The sequence below is a fragment of the Trachypithecus francoisi genome, unplaced genomic scaffold (assembly GCF_009764315.1).
Source record: "Trachypithecus francoisi isolate TF-2019V2 unplaced genomic scaffold, Tfra_2.0 Lachesis_group9, whole genome shotgun sequence".
In the NCBI taxonomy this organism is placed as follows: domain Eukaryota; kingdom Metazoa; phylum Chordata; class Mammalia; order Primates; family Cercopithecidae; genus Trachypithecus; species Trachypithecus francoisi.
In genome coordinates, this window is record NW_022681474.1 from 35,124,446 (window position 1) to 35,146,090 (window position 21,645).

The following is a 21,645-nucleotide window of genomic DNA, read 5'->3' on the forward strand; positions in this document are numbered from 1 at the left end:
GACAATGAGCTGAGGGACATGGTGATGAAGTTGATGGCCTCTAAGACCCCCCAGCTCTTTGATTCCACCTTGACCTCATCATATATGGAAGCCATTGGGAGGGCCACCAGGAGGTTAAAGAGTAGGGTGACCAACTGTCTCAGTTTGCCTGGCACTAAAGGTTTTTCAGAGGTGTGGGACATTTCGTGCTAAAGCCAGGAAAGTCTTGGGCAAATGGGAATAAGTCGGTCACCCTATGAAAACACGTCTTGTGGGAATGCGCCCCTCCCAAGCTAGCATGGCTCTGACCCACACACTGAACTCCAAGGCTGGCAGAAATGCCCTGGACCCTCCCTGCCTCCACTCTACCTCTCCCCTTTCTGTTCTAAAGCCAGGAATAATGGAGCCTGTCTCACTGGGAGGGGCAGATACGGAGACCCCTGGGCCAGGAATGCTTGCTAATGACAAGCCAGGCCACCTAGAGGCCCTCTCACTTGCCTTCCCTGGGCCTGTTTCTCGTTCTGTGCAGTGAGACCGTGTGGGATGGGTGACTGGAGAGGGTGCTCCCATGGGTACCTGTCAGTCTGACAAAGGGCCCCAGTCCCACCTCTTTTTTCCCTGGCCTGAGGCCACCTTGCCAGCCTCTTTCCTGCTGCGCATGGGTGTGTGGGGAGAGGGAAAGTGGCAATTTCCTCCCTCTTCCTCCAGCAGGCAGGCTGGGGAGCAAGGGGCCTACTCATGCCAGTTTCCTGTGTGTTGCCTGCCTCAGCTGTCTCTCTGGCCCCAGCCAGGTGCCCTTTGTCACTCCCACGCAGCTTCTGTGCCTGGGCAAGGAAGGGTAGAGGGCTGGCAGGAGGGGTGGACTCAGGCGAGAGCCTCTGCCTGCTCATGGCCTATGGAGGGCACACACAGAGGTGCACCTTCAGTCCTCAGTCCTCAGAGCGTGGCTGAATGAGGGTCCCAAAGTTCACCATAGCTGAGCTTTCAGCCCTGGTGCTGCCTATAACCAGCAGAGCCTGGGGTGTGGAGCAGATGGCACAGGGCAGGGGTAGCCTCAGTCTAGGAGCCAGGAAGCTGGGGCCCCATGCTGACCTCCCACTGACCTGGACAGGCCAGTGATGAGCCTCGGTGTCATTCCTGCCAATTGCTGTGGCTCAGGCAGCAGGCCCTGCAGTGTTGGCACCTCGGATGGATACAGGCGCTGACTCTTACCATGAAACCTGCTCACAGGGCTAGTTGGTGCCCAGCTCTCCAGGAGCCGTACTCCCAGCTTCGCTCTTCCTCACATGCCCCCTGAGCCATCTACAGATTCCCTCATGGCTGCCATGCCCGAGTATGCACACTTGCACACACACATGTGCACACACACCTTCCAACAGCCTACATCTTCAGACTCCCCATCTTCACACAGCCCCTGCCTCCACCCCCCACATACACACCTTTATATGCCCCTCACACCTTCACATGCTCACACACTCACGTGTACCCCCAGCCCCAGAACTACCTGGGAGGGAAGGTGATGGAGTGACAGCAGGAGATCATATGTTAAGAAGAAAAATTGCTGGAGAGGTTTGCGTGGGGGCACCTGCATGATTGGCAGAGGGAGGGGCCAGCAGGGCACCCAGGCCCTCCCTGTACTTGAAGAGTCCTGAGCTGATTGCTTGGTCCAGGCCCCAGGCTCTGGTCTCCCTCTGTCCAGCCCTCCAGGGTGCCGGTCACCTGACAGTGCCTGAAAGGTCAGCTGGCCCCGTGCCCCTACCACAGCCTGGTTCCAGGCAGCAGCTCGGCTCTCACCACTCCACATCCCGGATGCTGAGCTTTAGGCCTCCTTAAATGCAGGAGGAAATGAAGTGGGGAGAGCAAAGGTGACTGGCCCAAGGTTGTGTAGAAACCAGGAAGGAAACTAGATCTCCCCAGAGAGGCTGTGAGATGCACTAGAAACAGCAGAGCCTCCTTTAGGAGACGGCACTGTGCCGGTCCCGCCCGATCCTCTCCACCCTTGGCCTCAGCCACCCTCCCTGGACCTCAGTGTCCTTCTCTGTCAACCATGGAGGCTGGCCAGACCACCCTTCCCAGCCTTTTTTCCTGCCCCAACATGCCAGACAGATCTGCAGCCTCACTCCAAGCCATGACTAGGCCTCAACTGCCAGTCCTGTGTGCACTTGGGTGTGAGGTGGGAGGGGCTCCTGGGACAGGAGACTGGATTCTGGGCCTCAGTAGCTAACCCTAACGGGCCCCGGCGCTGGGCCATGAGCCCATGAAGACCCGTGTAGCATGGCCTTCCAGATTGCTGGTGTCTCAGGCTGCCGGTTTCCCAAGCTCTCTCATCCCACAGAGGGCCCTAGGGCAGTGGAGGGAGGAAAGCCCGAGGGTTCTGTGTTTGTGTAGGAGCCCCCAGGAGGAAGGGCATTCATCTGTTTGGGGCGCTGGAACCCTTTACTCAGTAATTCCAGAGGTTCATCCAGGTGGCCTTAAGATAATGAGGTTTACTGGGAGGAGAGATGGAGCCAGGAGCCAGGCAGCTCCTCTCTACTGCCTCTGTGCCTCCTTCCTGCCCTGCCTTCGGGGCCTCTGACTCTCCTTCTGCTTGTCTGCTCCATCCTCCACCCTCCTCCTCTGGCCTCTTGCTCTAGCTTTTCTTTTTGTAGAGATGGGGTCTCACTGTGTTGCCCAGGCTGGCCTTGAACTCCTGTTCTTAAGTGATCTTCCCACCTCAGCCTCCCAAAGTGCTGGGATTACAGGCATGAGCCACTGTGCCCGGCCCTCTTCCTCTAGTTCTGTCCATAGCCCTAACTGATGGTCTGTTGCTCATGGGGCAGAGCCCTTGGTGCCAGTCCACATGATGGGCCTGGCTGCCCATGGAGGGTCATTTCCCCATCCAATCAGTGCCATCTGGCAGATGTGGGCGGGACCATCACAGCTAGAAGAGGACATGGCACCCTGAATGACATGGCAGTACATGGGGATGGTGTGCAAGGCTTCCTGGAAGAGGAGAAGTTGGGACTTGGTCTTGAATGAGAAGCAGGATTTTAAAGTGTGCTGAATGTTCTGTTTGTAGCTCAGGGAATGCTAGAAATGTGGGCTGAAGAATGATCCACCTAGAGAAGTCTCAGAAGCCATGGGGTGAATGGATCAGAGCAAACGTGGGGAGAGGAGGAGGAGGAGAGGAGGAGGAGGGATTTGCAGGCCAAGGGTGCAAATCTGTAGAAGGTTTGCATTGCAGGAGAAGCTCAGGGGCAAGAGCCACTGGGACTGGGATCAGAGTTGGAGCAGGGCTGGAATGGGGCTGTGTGTCCCAGAACCAAGGGGAGTGCGTGGCAGCTATGAGAGAGTCCAGAGTGACAATTGGGTGGCTGATGGTGACCCTGGTGAGAGCAGCTTCTATGCTGTGGTGGGGCATCGCCTGACTGCAGTGGTGAGGGTGTAGACACAGCAGGCATAGGCCTCTTTTGATGTTCGTGAGTGAGAAAGGGCCCCAACACCTGAATGCTTTGCATGCCCAAGGTGAGCAGTGAGAACAGTGAGTGGCGATGCTCATGCCTGCCTCTCTGGGGGAACCCTTTGGGGTTGGCATGGTCTGGATAGAACCAGAGGGAGGGCGGTGGCAGAGAGGGTGGAATGCCCTAGACCAGGGTGTGGGAGGCTGTCCTCCTAGGAGCTAGACACCCCTGTCTTGGCTCTCTACTCTCTCTCTGGGTGACCACAGGTTGCTTCCGTCTTTGATCCTATTTCCTTATCTGTCAACTGGGATAATGATTCTGCTCTGCCCCTGCCTCCCATGGTCATGGGGAATGAAATGAAGAGTCATGGTTTAGCCCAAGTGCCTATTTGTTGATGGGTGGGGCTGGGGAGGGAAAGGAATGACCACGGCTTCATCGTTCACTAGCACTGAAGGCAAGGGGTTGACCTGGGTGCCCATCCAATGCAGGCTCAGGGCTCCTTCCTCAAGGAAGCTGCAGAACAGAGATGACCCTGCATAGCTGCTGGGAGAAGGTGGGTGTTGAGGGAGTCTGGCCCCGAGAGGCAGGGTCTTGGCGGAGCGGTCTGTTGGCTTTGCTAGGCCTGGGCTCCGTAGGTTGACCTGCCCTTGCACAGCATCTCCCCTTTAACTAGGAGCCTTAGCCGGAAGGAGGCCGTGGCTGATGGGAGAGTTTCTGGCATCCTCAGGTGGGCAGATGAGTGAGAGGTAAAGTCCTGGGTGAGGCCCTACTGAGAGATCCCAAATCGATCTGAGGATCTAGCAGCCCATTTTGCAAGAGGCTCCTATTGCCCTGCTTCCAGAAAATTAGGGACAGTGTGGGAAGTTGAAGGATGGTTGCTGCAGTTTGGGGTGTTGGGAGAGTCTCATGGATGGCTGCGTAAAACAGGGGCATGTTTTGAGTCCCAGGCCCTTGCTGTCTACGGGGTGTTCGGGGGGGCTTCCGTCTATCGTCTATGAGGACTGCCCACTGCCTCCATTCCAACTGGGAGTGGGTGGGGCCCTCGCCCAGCAAGAACCAGAGGGAGGAGGAGAGACAGCTTCTGTTGAGGTCTGGGCACTCGTTGGGGGTTATATCTCCCTGGCAGCCAGGAACAGTTGATCCCCCAGACCTTGGTCCCTCGTGGCCTCTCTGTACCCTCAAAGTTACCCATGCCCCCAGGTTTTCCACCTGCTTCCTGGGCTGCCGGCACCTCTTGCTGGACCTGTGGACAGGAGCAGGTTGGGATCAGACTCAGAGGCCTTGGTTCACTTTGGTGTTGTGCTGAGGGGCTGGGGTCTCTGTTTGCCAACCCCCGCACTCCCACTCCACCAAACCAGTTTATGAAACTGTAGAACCACAGTAAACTCCTTCCCCTGGCAAGCCAAAGTGGTTGGGTGGGGTTGGGGTGACAATATGTTTCCAGGGGCCCCAGGGTTCTCTCTTCACAATTACCCTGCTAGAGACAGCCTCTGATGATCCAGTCTGGGCATGTCACCAGGCTGAGAGGGACGGCCCACCCAAGAGAAGCCACAACAGGTCCCCAAAGAATTTCTGCAGGCTGGGACACCTGAGTAAAATGAAGAAATGGGATTCAACAGAGAGAAATGTGAAGTCTGCCAGCTAGGTATGAAGGGCCAGTGGCTCAACTTGAGGGAAGTTTGTGCAAAATCTACTTGGGAACGTTTGTTGACTTCACACGAACTGACACTGTGAGCAGCCGCCAAAGCCCTGTACAGGTTTGAGTTGCGTTAACTGTTGACATCGGTCTGGCTGTGCATAGACCACAGCCCAAGTGAGGAACCCTACCCTTGGATAAATGTTGGTGAATTGCCCTGTGTCTTTTGGAGAGGAGTGGGTGGTGCCTGGGCTGCAGAGTCAGGCCAGGGCAGGACTTGGAAGGAACATGATGGAGTTCTCAAGGATCTGAAGGTCTATCTGGGGGAAGGAGAATTCCGCTTGCTCCAGGTGATTGCTGAAGGCAGAGCTAGCTCCTGAGGGTGGGGAGGGCCAAAAGGTAATTTTCAGCTCAAATGAAGAGAAGTTTCTAGGTTACCACTCTCCCCCAGTGGCTGCTGGAGGCACAGGGCAGGAGTGAGTGTCTCAGCACCAGCAGCAGTGTGAGCAAGGGATGGTGTGTTGTCACGTGTCTTGCACATCCTAGGTAACCAAAGGACATTTAGTCCAAGGGATTCCTAAGAAAGGGATGGCTGAGCCCTGCACCTGGGGGCTGACAGTATTGTCTGGGAGACTTGACTCAGACGAAGCACACAGAGGAAACGGTAATCAGTGCAGATTGGTTCCACCTTTCTGGAAGAAGTTGGTCTCAGTTAAAGCTGCCCTGCAGTGAGCAGCAGCCTGTCCTTGCAGGAATGCAACTGAGACCAGATAACCTTGGGCTGGAAAAGGGATTCCAGTTTCGGGCATGAGGAGGGGGTTGGATGTGAACAGACGACCTCTGCGGTTCCTTTGAGTCCAGAGTTCCTTGGCAGAGAAAAACACCCGCAGAACTCTGAGCGGCACACAAGGTTACGGAGGACGGAGCAGAGATCCGAATATAGCTGGCGGGAGGAAGGAGGCAGCGGGCGAGGGGAAAGTAGGTCCTTGGAACAAATGAGGTGGGGCATGAAATTAACGAGGCTGGAAAAGGGCTGAGCTCAGGGACTCCTTTTTAAAGACTGTCTTTTAGCAAGAAAAATGAGGAAAAGAAATTTGGGCAGTGGAGATATAATGGAGATTGTAAATGCAGCTGTGGACAGCTGGCCCGTTGGCTGGAGAGAGGGGCCTCTTGGAGAATAAGGAAGAGATGTAGATCCATGGGTCTGGGATGACCCCAGCGTGGCATGCAGGGCGGACAGGAGTTGGCTGCTGACATCAACTGCCCACACCTTGAAGGCTACTGTGTTCCAGCCCTTGAGGTGGGCCATTCTGTCCCCCTACTGTCATGCGCTGTGCTGTGACCTGCTTATCTTATCCCCTGACCTTGGCACATATTCATCCCTCACTGGGCATGCCACTTTTCTCCTTTTTGCCTTTCTGTGTTTCACCCCAATCCCTCAGCTGAGTCCCTACCTCTCCAAGAAACCTTCTCCCATGGGCTCATAGCCCATACCCAGTTCCGCTCTGAGCATCTGGGGGCCATTCCACCCACTTGGCACTTGGATGGACACACTCTTAGGAGCTCAAGCAGCCTGTCTGTGCAATGGGGCAGGGCCTGTGCACCAGGCTTGGCCAGCAGGGTGGATGGAGGACATAGGATGGACAGTTATTTGCCCCCATGGTGCTGGCCCTCTGGAAATTTAGAGTCCCCAGAAGTCCCTGTCATGCCCCGCTTCTTATCTGCGATGTAGGAGTGGAGATGGAGGGGCTTAAAAGGGTCCCTAGTGGCTTTCCTTCCCTGGCCACTAACCCAGGCTGCCTGCTCCCTCCTTCCAGCCCTGCCAGCTGGCCAAGCTTATCCTGGGGCCATGTCCAGGTGACAAGGCCCTGGAAGAGGCCCAGCCAGCTGGACTCCTGTGGAGCTGTCACCAGAGCCCCAGAACGTGGGGGCTGGAAGGAAGCACAGAGGCAACAGGGCCCCTTCTCTGGGGAAGACAACCAGGGACACTGGGAACCTGAAACCAGAGCCATTTCACACCTTGCCTATTAATTGCCAGATTGATTTTGGATCCGAGTCTCCAGGAGGACCCAAAAATCAATCCCCTCCACTCCGTGCTTCTCTGGGCTCAGGAGTTATTCTTAAAGCTGCAGCTGTCCTGGCTGTTGTGGCTGAATCCTCCTGTCCAAGAGCAGGCTGTGGGTTCCAAAGCATGCTCAGGGCTGGGCAGTGGCTGGTGGCTTTATTCCAGATCCACTGATCCTGTGTAGGAAGACTCTTACCCTGAAGGGGAGCCATGGGGTGTGATTGGAGGGGTGTTAAGAAGGCTCTCATTCTCAAAGCTCCCTCCTACCAAGATGCCCAATATCCGTAATGCCACTGTTAGGAAGTATTTCTTTGGATACATTTAGGTCAACAGTCCCAGCTTCCAAAATATGGAGACCCAGGAGAAGGAACACAGATTAGGGCTGTACCATTGCAGTTCCTTGTGAGTGGAGGCACTGGAGGCCTCGGGGCATCAGAAGAGCTCCGTGTGAGGGGTGAGGAGCAGGAGGCAGATGTCAGGGCATGGGGGAGGGGAAGTAGAAGTTGAAGACCACCCCAAGAGGAGGCTGTGGAGGGGTGGTGAGCAAAGGAACAGTAGGTACCCCCAAGGCACTTCCCATTTGAGGGGCTGCTTTGGGGCTGTGGTGCTGGGAGACTGGCCGTGTGGCAGGTGAGAGAAGATGAAGGAACTCCCACTGCCTGGGTACCTTCTGTGCCTCCAGCCCTGAGCCAAGCACAGTGGCAGTCTGATGTCACCACCACCCTGTGGGAAGGGCTCCCACAGCCTTGTTTCTTAGGTGAGACACTGAGGTGCATGAGGCTGGGCGACCTGCCCAAGGTCACACAGCTGCTCCTGTGGCACGGGGACTGGAGCTCAGATCCGCCACCTCTTCATGCGGTGATGTCACTGCCTCCCGCCTCCTCTGCAGAAGGGGCCAGGGGTTGAGGAGGTTTCTAAGAAGTTGGGAGAGCCGGATGGAGGGGGGCACAATGGAAGGGGTACCTGAGGTCAAGCATGCCATGATTTCAAGAACCTGAGGCAGGAAGTTCTATGACCTGCTGATGTTAGAAGCTGGGGACAGCCCTTGGGCATCCGTTCCTCAGCCTCCCTGACATCCTGCCCTGGTGCAGAGCCCCCACACGTGGGAAGGCCTGGTGGGCAGGTCTCCTGCGGCCTCAGCCCAGTGGCTGCTGCCTGCTACTCCATCACGGCTGTGTGAGATGTGGGCTTTAGGCAGGGTCACTGCAAGTCAGCCTGTGTACTTGGGGACATGGGGACATCATTGCTCATCCCCTGCCCACATGGACCCAATTACTGATGCAGCACTGCGTGTTCCCACGGTCACCAACAAGGGCCTCTTTCCTGGTAGTATCACAGATGGACAGAGAGGTCCTGGGCCTCCCTCCACCCCCCGCCCACAAGCCCATTACGCTAATTTCAGGTGTGTCTCCACTTTGCTAGGTTGGAGGGTGGAGTGTGTGTGTCGGAGGCGGGGGGGCGGGGAGGGAATGAGGCAGCAACTGTAAGCTATTTGGTGCAGTTGCAGGGAACAACTCTCATCTTTGCCCAGCCCGTGAGCCCCTTGAGATTTGGGGCCATGTCTGCTTTCCAATAACTGACCCCGAGGGCCTGGCACAGATGTGGGTACTCAGTGCATGTTTGCTGAGTGACTGAATGGCTGAGTGAGTGAATTAGGCATCTCTTGGTGGCCATCTCAGTCCTCGCCCAGCCACAGCTGTGCTGTGTGGCTTTTGGTGAGTTGCTAGATGTCTCTGTGTGCAGATGCCTGGAAATAGTGCCAACTGGGAAGAATGGCTAATGACAGGCAAGTGCTGAGGGGAGAGTGTGTGGGCAGGAGGGCCCTGCAGTTTGTGGAAGGTGCCTGCAGTAGAAACTGCTGGGGACACTGGGGCCTCTCTCTTTCTCCCAGGGCAAGGCTAACGTGGGTTGGAGCACAGTGTAGTCCTGAGGGGGAGGAAGGGGCTGTCCTAGGCTTGGTTAGGGTTGGGAGCATGTGGACTTGCATTGGAACTGAAGGGTGACAGGGAGGGCTGGGTCAGGGTTTGGCCAGGGGTTGAGGTCAGGGGCTGGCTCGGGAAATGCCTGGGGGCTCATGTGGATCCTGAATGAAGAAGTTGGTCAGGCCTGGGCACAGCTGGGGTTGGCTTCAGGACCTCAGCTCAGGGCTGGACCACAGGTCTCTCCAGCCTGGGGCCAGTGCAGATTCTGTCCAATAGGAGCACTGGGAATGGCTTACTGTCCTGGCCTCATTTGCTCTGAGCACACCAGCTGAGTGGGTGGATACCCAAGGCTTTCTGAGGATGATGGCCTTGAAGAAGTCCTCCTGTCCCCAAGGTGTCCTTGGGGAAGCTCAGGGATGCCCAGGGACCCAGGGGCCATTTCACCCTGTCTGTGTGTTGTCAGGGGAAGAACAGAATTGCCCAGCTAGCACTGACTGGCAGCTGGAAGGTGGTGTCATCAGCATTTCTCACACATGCATGGCACTGTATAGTTTATGACCCCTTTCCTACCCTGCGTCTTCTCATCCTTTCCACAGCCCTGAGAAGCAGGCATGACAAGAGAGGATACCTGTGTTACAGACGAGGAAAACAGAGGCCCCAGGAGGAAGCTTGCCTAATGCCACTCAGGAGTTAGAGGCAAAGCTGGGAAAGGCCCTTGGTCCCCTGACTGCCCCTCTGGAACTCCACATGCGGGCACCTGGCTGTCCTGCCCGGATGCCATCCCCAGGCTAGGCTGACACTCATGCCCATGCCCTGCTGCCCACTGACACCCTGCAGAGCTTAACACCCTGCTGAGCCTGCCCTGCAGCCCTTGCCAAGTCTGTCCAAGTGGCCTTAGTCATTGGCAAGTCACATTGCTGACATCACAACTGCATAAAATTAATTTATTTAGTTAAGAGAGGTGCTAATTAAGAGTTCTCGTTTATTGTGTCTTTGCAGACAGCTCTCAGGGGCTTCTGAGTTGTCATTGCTGGTGACAGCAAAAGCTAATGGCATCACAAGTTATTAATAGGATGGTGTAAGAGGCGGAGGGGCAGGAGCTGAGGCTGTGGGGGATAGAAGAAGAGGAAGCTGGGGGAGGGGAGAGGATGGTCCCCTACTTTCTTCTCACCAAGTCGGGCTCCCCTCTTCAAGTTGATCCAATCACAGGCATTTTCTGGGGGATCTGGGGTTTTCTGCCAAGCCCCATGATGCTCAGGATTTTGTGAGCCCTGAAGGAAGTGTGCCCAGGCCAGTGCCCACCCACTCCTGCTGCTGCCCCCATTCCCACAGTTCCTGGCATTTGCCTTGAGTGTTGACTCTCACATAAGGAGCTCATTCTTTGCTTGCTTTGTCTCCTCACTTACCCTGACCCTGAATATCTTGGGTTGCATCTAATGACTGGTTTAGCTCTGCCTCCCCAAAGCTTAGCATAGAGCTTGGAGCTTCATGGGAGGGCAACAGATATTTGCAAAGGAAATGAGGGGTTCTCTGCCCTCCAGGTGGTCTCCAGATCTGGCCTTCTTGCTGAGAGACCTTGGGGTCGTGGGTGGGGATGGTGGGAGAGAGAGGGCAGGTGGATCCAGCCTCTCTCAGTGTCTTCAGTCTTGCAGCCCTGGAGATCCACAACCTGGGGAGTGGATAGACCTTTGCTGATGAAGGTGGGGTGTGTGCAGGCATGGGCAGCCAGGTGTGGGGCAGGCTTGCTAGGGTAGGGTAGGGTAGTGAATGGGGGAGTCTTCAGAAACTCTGCACAAAGACCCACCATGGGGAAGAGGGAAGAAGAGATTTTAAACTATTTTTAGCTAAACAATGATGGCTGCAAATCAGCCACTTGGTGCAGTGGAACAAACACAGCCAAGGAACTCAGACCTGCAGGCCTGTCCCTGACAGTCTCTGTGACTTTGGGAAGATAATTGCTCTCTGGGCCTTGGCTTCCCATCTGTGAAATGGAGAACTGGGCTGAAATGGACACATTTCAATGCCCAGTGTGTTCCACACCTTCCATGTCCTGCACATCTCACCTTTCAGTAGATGTGCCAGCCCCTTCATGGTTATCATCTCAAATGCCTACAGCTTCCCTGTAGGGGAGATAGTCTATCATCCCCTATTACAGTTGGGTAAACTGAGGTTCAGAAGAGAAAACAGAGGCCATTTAATTTGCTCAAGAACCCATAGTCAGTGGAATTTAAACTCAGGTTGGTGCTCTGTCCAGAATATCAGCTTATCTCCACTGATCACCTGGGATGGGGTTGGTACAGGGGAGACCCTGCATTAGATGCGGGCTCGCTGACCAGGGCAGGCAGAGCTGAGAGAAAGGAGGAGAACAGAGCACCTATTGGATTCAACGGGCCCAACCACTGAGCTCCTGGGGCATGGGGGGCCGGGTATAAGACCATTATGGGACTAAACACACCCTGCACCATGAGTTCCAGCAGCCGCCTGCCCCAACTGCCTCCTGTCTGCCCTTCCTCCTCTCATCTCAGAGACACCGTCATTCATTCAGGACACACTTGTTAGGGAGCTGGTCTGACAGCTGGGAGATGAATCAGACTGTCCCCTGCCCTCAAGGGGCTCACCACTGGGTAGGAGAGGTGGCCCTAGGAACAGTAAGCCCCACGGTGGGTCACAGGGATGGAGATAGCACATGCACCCGCCCAAGGAGCGAGGGAGCAGGCGGCAAGTTCAGGTCAGCTGGGGCTCCCTGGCAGGAATGATTGCCTTTTACTGGGGGAGGCTGGCCAGGAAATGAATTCCTAAAGGAAGTAACCATCGAGCTGAGTCTTGAAAGGTGAGTAATATTCACCAAGTGGAGGGGATGGGGTTGTGGGGTGGGCCTTCAGGTAGGGGAGTGGTGTGAGCAGAGTCTTGCAAGTGTGGGAAGAGGGGTATTCAGAGGTGAGGTGGGCAAGGGCCAGAGCATGCGGGCCATTGCATACCAACTTAGAGTCTGAACTTCATCCGGTGGCCTCCCTGGGGATGCTGCTGAGAGTGGGAAGAGGGAGATTTAGTTTGGGTTCCACCAGAAGCCAATCCCGAGATGTGTGTTTAAGTGCGGGAAACACTGTAGGGACAGCAGGAAGGCAGCAGGGGCACTACCGAGCCAGCTCCCATGGTGGGTGAGTAGAGCCCAGTCCTGCTGGGGAACCTGAGAGCTGGCACAGCACATGGCCCGCCCAAGGAGCGAGGGAGCAGGGGGATTTATGTAGCAAGTCTCACCAGCCATTGCTTGAAGGCTGCTCCCAGGAGGCATCCCTGGCATTTCTGGCCTCTCTTCAGTAGAGAGGACCCAGCAGTCAAAGTCCTCAGGCAAATAAATAAAGATGTTGTCAGTTGGCAGTTGGGCCAGTGTGCCCTGAAATGCGAAGGATGAGGGATACAGGTGGAGAACCAACAGTGTCTGCTACAGTGGCTGAGCTGGGAGAATGTCCCAGAAAGGAGGGTAGAGCGCTGCTCAGCTTCTGCCAAGTCTAGGTGGATGGACTCTGAGGTCTGCTGCTGATGGAAGAACTGCCTCCAACTGCACCTTCGCCAAGGCCTCAGTCTGGGGGCCGGACCTCAAGACAGGAAGGTGCAAAGAATTTGGTCCTAAGCTCCAGCACTTGAGAAATACAGGTCTGAGTTCAAGTGCTGATTGCCACTTTCAAGCTGCGTCCTTGAGCAAGTTACTTAATATCCTTTAACTTCAGACTTCTCTGAAAAAGGGGAGATAATACTACCCATGCTGTGGGACTGTTGTGATCAATAAATGAAATGATATCTGTAAAGTATTTAGCCCAGTGCCTTGAATACATTATGTGCCCAATGAATGTTTATTTTTGTTATGACTTTATTATTCCAATGACAGGTAAAAAAGGGAGGAGCAAGATGCAGGCTTGTAGAAAACACTGTCAATTTACCAGCCCAGAGTAATTTTCAGTGACCCACTTTGTCGTTAGGAGTTAACCAGGCGGCCGGGTGTGGTTGCTCACACCTGTAATCTCAGCACTTTGGGAGGCTAAAGCAGGAGGATCACCTGAGGTCAGGAGTTCAATACCATCCTGATCACATAGTAAAACCCTGTCTCTACTGAATACACAAAAATTAGCCAGGTGTGATGGTGCATGCCTCTGGTCCCAGTTTCTCAGGAGGCTGAGGCAGGAGGATTGCTTGAATCCAGGAGGTGGAGATTGCAGTGAGCTGAGATCATGCCACTGCACTCCAGCCTGGGCAACAGAGCGAGACTGCCTCAAGAAAATAATACAATGTAATATAAAATAAAATAAAGAGAAAAATGGAGTGGGCAGTTCCTGGCCAATAAGGCCATTTCTGGGGCTTGGAGGTGTTAAACAGGCTCATGTAGCATTTCTGGACTTTGTGAGCATAAATTGAACCTGCAGCAAGTGACTTTATATGTCTCTGCTCATAGGCACTAGTTGTGACAGTCATTTCTTTGTCTATGACACCTGTATCCCCAAGAACTCAAGATCAGCTTCAGACATTATCTAGTGATTATTGTATGATCTCAAGACTATCCTTGAAATAGTCTCTGAAGATATGGAGCAGAGGAAGGAACAATGGACAAGGAGTCTGGGGTCTTATTTAATTTTTATTTTGTTTTGTTTTGTAGAGACAGTGTCTTGCTATGTTGCAAGGAGTCTGGAATCTTATTTAATTTTATTAATTTTTTTTTTATACAGATAGTGTCTTGCTATGTTGCCCAGGCTGGTCTTGAACTCCTGGCCTCAAGTGATCCTCATGCCTTGGCCTCCCAAAGTGTTGAGATTATAGGCATGAGCCACCATACCTGGCCAAGGAATCTGAATTCTAATTCGGGCTCTAAAATGAATGTCAAATTCCTTGTCTGAAATGTGGGGATAAAACCACATCTTGGTCTCTTCCTAGGGCTGTCATGAGGATCAAATAAGATCATGAAAAAAAAAGATCATGAATATGGAACTACTTTGAAAACTACAAATTACCATCCAGAGTTGGGTCTAGAGGCAGGTGACTTGATTCCTGTGCCCTGGGGATTCCAAAGGGCCTAAGAAACCATGGCCACTGGAGTAGCCTTACATGTCATCATTCCACTCTAAGGATGGCTCAGGCTTGGACTCTGGTACAGGCAGCCTGGGAAGAAGAAAGAGTGCCTGGGGAACCTCGGACCTTGGGAGGAATGCCTAAAGTTCTTGCTCAGGGACATCAGTGGGGAATGCTCTTAGCTGGTCCCTGGGGATGGAGGAAAGGCAGAGGAGGATGAGATTGGCAGTTATTAAACCAGGAAGTGAGATGGTTACCTGAGAAGCATTCTGACCAGTTTGGGGCAGTTTTTCTCATTTCCCTATGCATGCAGGAACATTTCGGGATGTGGCTTAAGGGCCTCCTGTCCACACCCAGTTAGTGAAGTCCAGGGAAGCTGATTCTGGCCCCGGTGGCAAGACCAGTGGTCTCTCAGAGGTCATGTGGCTTTCTTTTCTTCCTGGCCATAGACTGACCTGCTCTCTAGCCCTTCATCTCAGTCAGACTGAATGCAACTCCACCCCATCTCAATGGTCAGCCTTGGTGTCCTGCAATGTGAAGTCATTGTGTGCTGGAGAGGTTGTGAGTCTGGGGCTAGAGGTCCAAAAAGAGAGGACCTCTGTCTATACAAGCAGCTCTGGACTCAGAACCCCCAAATCCAAGGAACTATTTTCACTATTGTCCAGAGAGTGAAAGTCATGGCCTTAGTGGAGCAGAGACAGGAAAAGATGCATACCCCAACTTGGGATGTCTGGGTGGGATGTGTCCTCCAAAAGAGGACAATAATCTCTCATAATGATAGTGAGTGGATTCCACCAGGATGATGCATTGTCACCCTCTCCTTAACTGCATAAAAGGCACCAAAATGGATAAGTCTTCACAGTCTTTCTGACCCCTCTTAGAGTACAATGGCTTTGTGGGGCAATTTTCATTTTGGGGGCGTTTCTCTGTGACTTCTTGATTGGAGAGACCTAAGCTATAGAATGAAGATTCTTGGTGCTATTTAGAGCCCCTCTGATACCTGAAAAAGGCCTGCTCTGGTGGCCTCAGGGCTCAGACATGACTGGTTCAGGGCCAGGGAAGGCAGTATTGAGAAGTTTTTGCATAGGTTCAGATTTTAATCTAGATTTAGGGACCCAGTCAAACTGTCTCCCTAAGATTTTATTTTAGTTTTCAAAGCTAAAACCTCTAAAAAATTGGCTCTGCTTGCAGTTTAAGTAAAAACCTTCATATTTATGGCTTTTCTAGTTTTCCTTCAGTGGTTCACATCCATTTAACCCTCTGAATCTAGAATATGCTTTGTGAACTGAGATTATGAGAGGAAGCCAGTTCGGAAGACAAGGGTCATAGCATCCAGAGGTTTGGAGGAGAGGGACCTGGAAAGGGGGATACAGGGATGTAGTGGGGGAGGTAAAGAGGGGATATTGGTAAACCAAAGGGTGAGAGTGAATGGTAAGTCATCCAGTGGTCTAGGAGAGAGGGAGGGGTGAGAGTTGAAGAGTGAAATAGAAAAGATGAAGGAGAGAATAAAATAAATGTTTCGAAGAGAGATGAAAGTGCCGTAAAATATGGGGACAAGACATTCGGGAAAAGAGAGATCGAGAGGCAGAAAAGATGAAGAGGAGGCAGATGAGGCAGGGGAAGTGAGGTGGAAAGAAGGTGGGAGGGGGGTAGGGGTTGGGGCATGGAGGTCCCAAGATTTGGACTCTTTTTTGTCACCATGCATCTGTACAGCAGATAAATACAGTGCAGCTGGGCTTTTCTCTCTTCTTAATTGACATCTTTGGATCTATCCCCGCTTGACAAATCAGGCCACTTATTATTAGTGATGACAAGGATAAATATGACAGGCATTCATTTTGCATCTGGGCCCCCTGATAATAGAAGTCAGCACACCAGCCCCTCTCCCCACTGCTTCCTCACCCCCAGCTTGGGCTCCCTAATGGGGAAACTGAGTGGCCAGGAGCTGTCCATGGCAGCATCTACAAACCCCCTTCTGGTGGGAAGCCAGTGGACAGGAACTGTCCACGATTTGAGTGGTGCTGAAAGCCTCTATACCCTGCCTCCTGTCTGATTCCAACATGAAAGCTGGGTGGCTGGAAGCTGTCCACAGCCTATGTGGTCTTGAAAGCCCTGTCCCCAGGGCTGGGGTGGCAGGGTGCATCTCTTTCCCACAGAGCACAATTACTTCTGGCATGGAGTAGTCAGTGGCTTAAATTTACCTGCCTTGCCGTGGTTCTAAAAAACCTGGATGACTTCAAGTGTGTTCCTTCCTAACTCTGGGTCTCAGGATTTCCACCTTTAAAATGAAGGGCTGGATTAGGTGTTCTCTCAGGGTCCTCAAGCACTAGCCTTTTCTGTTATCAAAAGCCTTCAAGAGATTCATTCTGCTTATAGGATCGAGCTACAAATCCTTTAGCCAGGCCCTGAAGGCCCTCTCTGGCCCCTCTCCACTTCCTGGCTTTGCCCTCATTCTAGTCAGACGAGCCTTCTCTCAGGCCTCAGTCACACTCTTCTTTTCTTCCCCTGAGCCTTTGCCATCCCCACTGCCCTCCTTCTGCCTCTGACTCTCTCCCTTCTGGATCTCTGGGAGCACCAACCACCTGGGCCCCTCCTTGAAAAACAATGGCCTTATACTCAGTGTGCTTTCAGTTTCTTATGTCTTATAAGGCTGTGTCTTACATGGCTCCCCTTGAGGGACTCGCTGGGGCCCGGGTCATGCTCTGAATCAGTGATCAGTGACTCACAGTTTCCCATGACCATGTGTGTGGAGCATGGATGAGTACTTGTGGTATTTTGACCCAATAAGCTCCTTTAATAAAACTATGATTGCTCTTTCAAGGCTGCCAATGAAAGAAGATTACTCCAAGAAGTGCTTAGCTAAGGCTTGTGGCCCCCTCTTTGAGACAGAATCTTTCTGAGGCTCCCACTCCAAGCTGGCATGGGTGGCCAAGGTCACACTTACGTAGACAGATAATCCTGCCTCATGTCTCCATGGAGTGGCCAAGACATGGTGGGTCACACAAACAAGCCTCCATCTCTGTTTACTCTGAGCCTACGACAGTCAACCCAATGCCCTCATTGTATGGTTGGCACAGCTGTCCCACCTTCAACTTCAGTGACTTTTCAGGGAGCTTCCAACCCACTCGCCCCACTAGAGCTCAGACTACCTCATAAAGTTTTCTCTCTGGAGCTCAACCATGGAGGATCCAACTTGATTAGTGGAGATGTGAGAGCTTCTCTGCACACTGTTCCCATGCAGGTGAGTTGCCGCTCCCTCTGCCCTCCAAAAATAAGGAGCTTCCATCTGTTGGGCTGGGCAAGCAAGTAGAGAAGTGGTGGTTCTCTTTTTTTCGCTAAACCCATGGGAAACTAAAAGTGGCCCAGAGGTGGCATCATGCATGAGGTGGGCATCATGAGATAAGGGACTCCTCATCTCAGCTGAGCAGGCAGAACCACATCCTGACAGTCTAGAAAAAAAATATTTGGGAAGAAAATTCTCTCTCCTCCCTAGGCCCATTATCAGCCAATTTACCAGAACAGGCTTTGGCATCCACTCTGCCCACTGCCCACTGCTTGGCAGAGCCCCTAAAGCCATGGCTAGTAACCAGAAGTTCCAAATGGTTTAGAGGGGAGAGCTGTGTTTGCTAACGGATCTGGCTGTGTCTGACAAACTGAAACCATGTGCTTGGTGGCCTCAAGTCCTCTGGAAAAGTGGGCCCAGAGCACTAACCTTCCCTCAAATATACTGGCACATTCTCAGAATCCCAGCGTTTGCCCTGTTGAACCTCATATCAGTGATCAAAGGGCTTGGAGATGATCTTAGATTCTAGATCAACTCCTGTTTTTAAAGATGAGAAAACTGAGATTTCCCTAGGAAGGGAAAATCAGTTGCCTGAGCTCACACAGCAGAGAAAGGAGCCTCTTTGACTCTTGGCTCTCAGTCTCACGCTCTTCCTTTTCCTGCCAGAAGTGTTTGCATTTTAATAGACTTGTGGAGGCTGAAGTGCCTCAGTGTCCCCTCTAATGGTAGGGACTTCAGGCATGGTGACATGTGGTGATGGAGCTTTTGGGGATCCATGCTGAGGCTGTCTCCTACCTTGTGGAGAATGTCTATGACCTCCAGCAGAAGAACTGTACAGACAGCAGATATGACAGGGCATCCCTTTGGAAACTACCTTTAGGACTCTGCACTCTCCCAGGCTGATGGGGGTTGGAGGACCTCATTTGTCTCTGCACTGGGGGATGAATGGCTCGGGAGGAGCTAATGAAATCGTCTTCCCACCGACACACCAAGACAGTGACGGATGGCTCGTGTGGAAAAGGCAGGTGTTGGCACATGGCCCATTGGGCAGGGTAGAGAATAACACGTCCTTCAATGTCACTGTAGGTCACAGTGATGGCTGGGGCCTCAGGGAGGGGGCATGTAGGCTCTGGAGTGCAGTGACAAAGACCCCAGGGAAAGTCAATGCCTCCCATAGCCCCCTTTCTGTGACCGGCAGACAGAAGGTCAGAGTTGTAAGTGTGATAACAACCATATAATCCTGCTAGCTCGTTGTCACAGTGGAATTATACAGGCCCAGAAAGGGATAGTGAGTTGACCAAGGTCACACAGTTAGATAAGGTCAGAGATTGCTGAAAAGGTCCTCAGTGGTCCAGGAGAAGGAGAAGAGTGACCTCAGGATGTATCACTGTAGCACTGTTCTCACCTGCAGGGGAGGGCAAGGGGAGGGTCCCACTTTTTGCCTAGTATTGGAGACCTTGATGATCTGTCTGCACATTCTCTTCCTCCTTACTCTGCAGCCCACATCATCTGCCTTCCACTCCCAACTCTGAGCCTTAGCTTATGCCCGCTGAGGACCGATTGTCCTCCAAGGGGCTCCCATCCGTCTGTCTGCTTATCTATGAGAGGCATGGGCCCAAATGCCATTTGTCATCATGCATTCCACTTGGCATTCTGAACTCACTCCCAGTGCAAGGTCCCCACCTGAGTGGTGTCCCATTACCATGCCCTCTCCCCATTAGTATTTTGGAAAAATCTCTCCAAAGAACATTCTCTTCCATGGCAACCATTCCTGAAGTTTTGAAAGTATTACAGCTACATGCCAGAAGCCTGCATTCCTGGTGTACAGGAAATAAGTCAGGCCAAAGAGGAGAGAGGGATGGAAAGAGAAAAGGGTGGAGTGAGTTATTGGCCTCTCTGCAGGCTTAGAGCAGTTTCACCCCAACCCTGGCCACTGAGATCTTCACTTCTTTCTGGTCCAGGTGGTCAGTCTGGCCTGAGTGGGCCTGTGGGATTTGACGGAGGAAGCAGGAGAAAGAGTGGCCCCAGAAGCAGTTGCTCCCCTCACCTCTGCCAGGGGCTCCTCACCACTGCAAGTGGTCTTGTGAGCATTAGCTTGCCTGGTAGCTGCCATCACAGCCCTGGGAGGTGAGCTGGGCATTGTTGGCCCCATTTCTGAGATGATGACATTGAGGTCCAGGGAGAGCAATGACCCAGTCCAAAGGGATCAGTGGGTTAGTGGCATTTGTTCATTTTTCTCAAATCAATAAATATTTACTGAGGCACTGAGCTAGGTGCTGGGAATATGAAGATGAGCAGGGCAGACATGATTCCTGTCTTGCAGGGCTTTTCAGAGGCCCCAGGTGCCTGCATTGCTGGGTCTCTGGCCTCTGGAGGTACATGCATTGGCAGGAGCACTATCTTGAGAGTCCTTCCTTGAAACTCAGTGTGCAGATTTATACCTCAGAGCTCTTCCTCCTGTCCAAGGCACTTTCTTGGAAGCCAGCACCCTTGTGGGCACTTCCCCACCTTCTTCCTTCAGTGCATCCATCGGCTCCTCACAGTGTCTGGTCTTCAGTGTCCCACTTGCCAGGACCTCCTCCCTTAACTGCCACTCACAATTCCTGTTATTCACCTTTCACAGGGAATGAAATGAAAGAACAAAAAGGAAAATCTTTACCTGTACAGCCTCTTGGATGATGGGGTGGGAAGTAAAGGCCTGCCACCCAGTTTCCTGCTGCCTGGAGAAATCTGGAAGATCTCCTAGGGCTTTGGAGAATGAAGGTACCCTTGTCTGGTTGCCACCACAGCCTCCTCCCTCTCACCCCCGCCTCCTCCACCTCATCTTCAGCCTACCAAGGCCAGATTTGTCTTGCAAAGTGGCATCATTATAAACGCATCAGCCTCCTCTGGACGCCTGTGCCCGCTCCCACCAGCCCATCCAGGCTCGATTACATCTGAGGCTGTCTGGGGTAATTAAGTGACATCAGGACGCATACCCCATTGTAATGCAGTGTTCAAAGCCCTGGGCTCTTGCTTCCCGAGAGCTGCTGCCGTTGCACTGAGGTTGTGTCTGCCTAATGCACCCCACTGTGATTGCAGCTAATTACTCCACAGACAGGCCTCATTAGTGGGGGGTTCGGGATGGAGGGTGAGAAGCAGGCTGTCTCCCCTGCCTCCCCCAGCCCACTGGCTTCTCCTCTCCCTCCATGGCCCAGCTTGCCTTACTTTGCTGTTGAGGCAGAATTAGAATAAGGCAAAGGAATTCCCAAAAGAGGACTCATCTGGACAAGGTCATCTACTGAGCCACAGGGCCTTCAGGAACTTTTCAACTACTTTATTCAACCAATGGGAAGCCAAGGCCCAGAGGAGGTTACTGACTTGTCCAAGGTCACACGGCACAAGTGAAATGTGCCACCTTTCCTAACTGCCCAGCTTGGAGGGTTGGGGTGGGCAAAGTGGGATTATGCACAGCCAGGACCCATCTGGGTCCAGATCTAGTGGGAGAAAGGGCTCATGGGCACCCAGGAAAAGAGCTGGATGGCTACGCTACCCCAGAGGCTCTTTCTGGTCTCTAGGCCTTTGCAACTCTTGCCTGGAATCCTCTTCTGATGCCCTGCACCTGCCACCTTGCACCTGGCTGACTCCTTTCATCCTTCAGGTCTCGCTTTCTCTAGGAAGCCTCCCCTAACTCCTGAGTTTGGTGTCCCTCATATGTGCCTCCATGATACTCTGTACTTCCCCATCTTGGCAGTCCTCTCTCTGAATTGTCAATACCTAATACCCCACATGACTATACCCATAGGAGGAGCAAGTGCTGAGACCCTCTTGTTCATGTAGTAGGCATTGGTCTAGCTCACAGATGGCTTCTGATAAGAATCAGTAGAAGGAAAGATGTAAGGATTGATGGCTGCTTGACCAGTACCATGAGTACCATGGTAAGGCTGTTGGTGTTCACTCACATCTGAGAGTTTCTTTATACTTCCTAGCCTCCCTTGCGCTTAGGTTGGTCACATGACTCACTCCAGCAAATGGGATGTGAGCAGAAGGTATATATGTTACCTGGAATAAGGTGAATAATTATCTGGTGTGCTTTTCTACAATCTTCGTTGCCTGAGTGATGCCAAGATAATTTTGAAGCTGCAAGATGGTGGAGCCACAAGATGAAAGGAGCCTGTATCCCTGAGTCACCACACAGAAGAGAGACATCCAGAAAAGCTACCTGACATGGGTCATGTGGGTAAGAAATCAACCTTACTGTGCAAAGCCACTGAGATGTTGGG

The 21,645-nt window shown here is 52.8% G+C and overlaps 1 long non-coding RNA gene across 1 annotated transcript; it reads left to right on the forward strand.

Annotated features, from left to right (window-relative positions):
* Positions 1 to 4,936: 4,936 nt before the first annotated feature.
* LOC117082706 lies at positions 4,937 to 21,429 on the forward strand. Its single transcript, XR_004436739.1, has 3 exons — positions 4,937 to 5,064; positions 20,007 to 20,334; positions 21,352 to 21,429. It is a non-coding gene; the product is annotated as an uncharacterized LOC117082706 (long non-coding RNA).
* Positions 21,430 to 21,645: the final 216 nt, after the last annotated feature.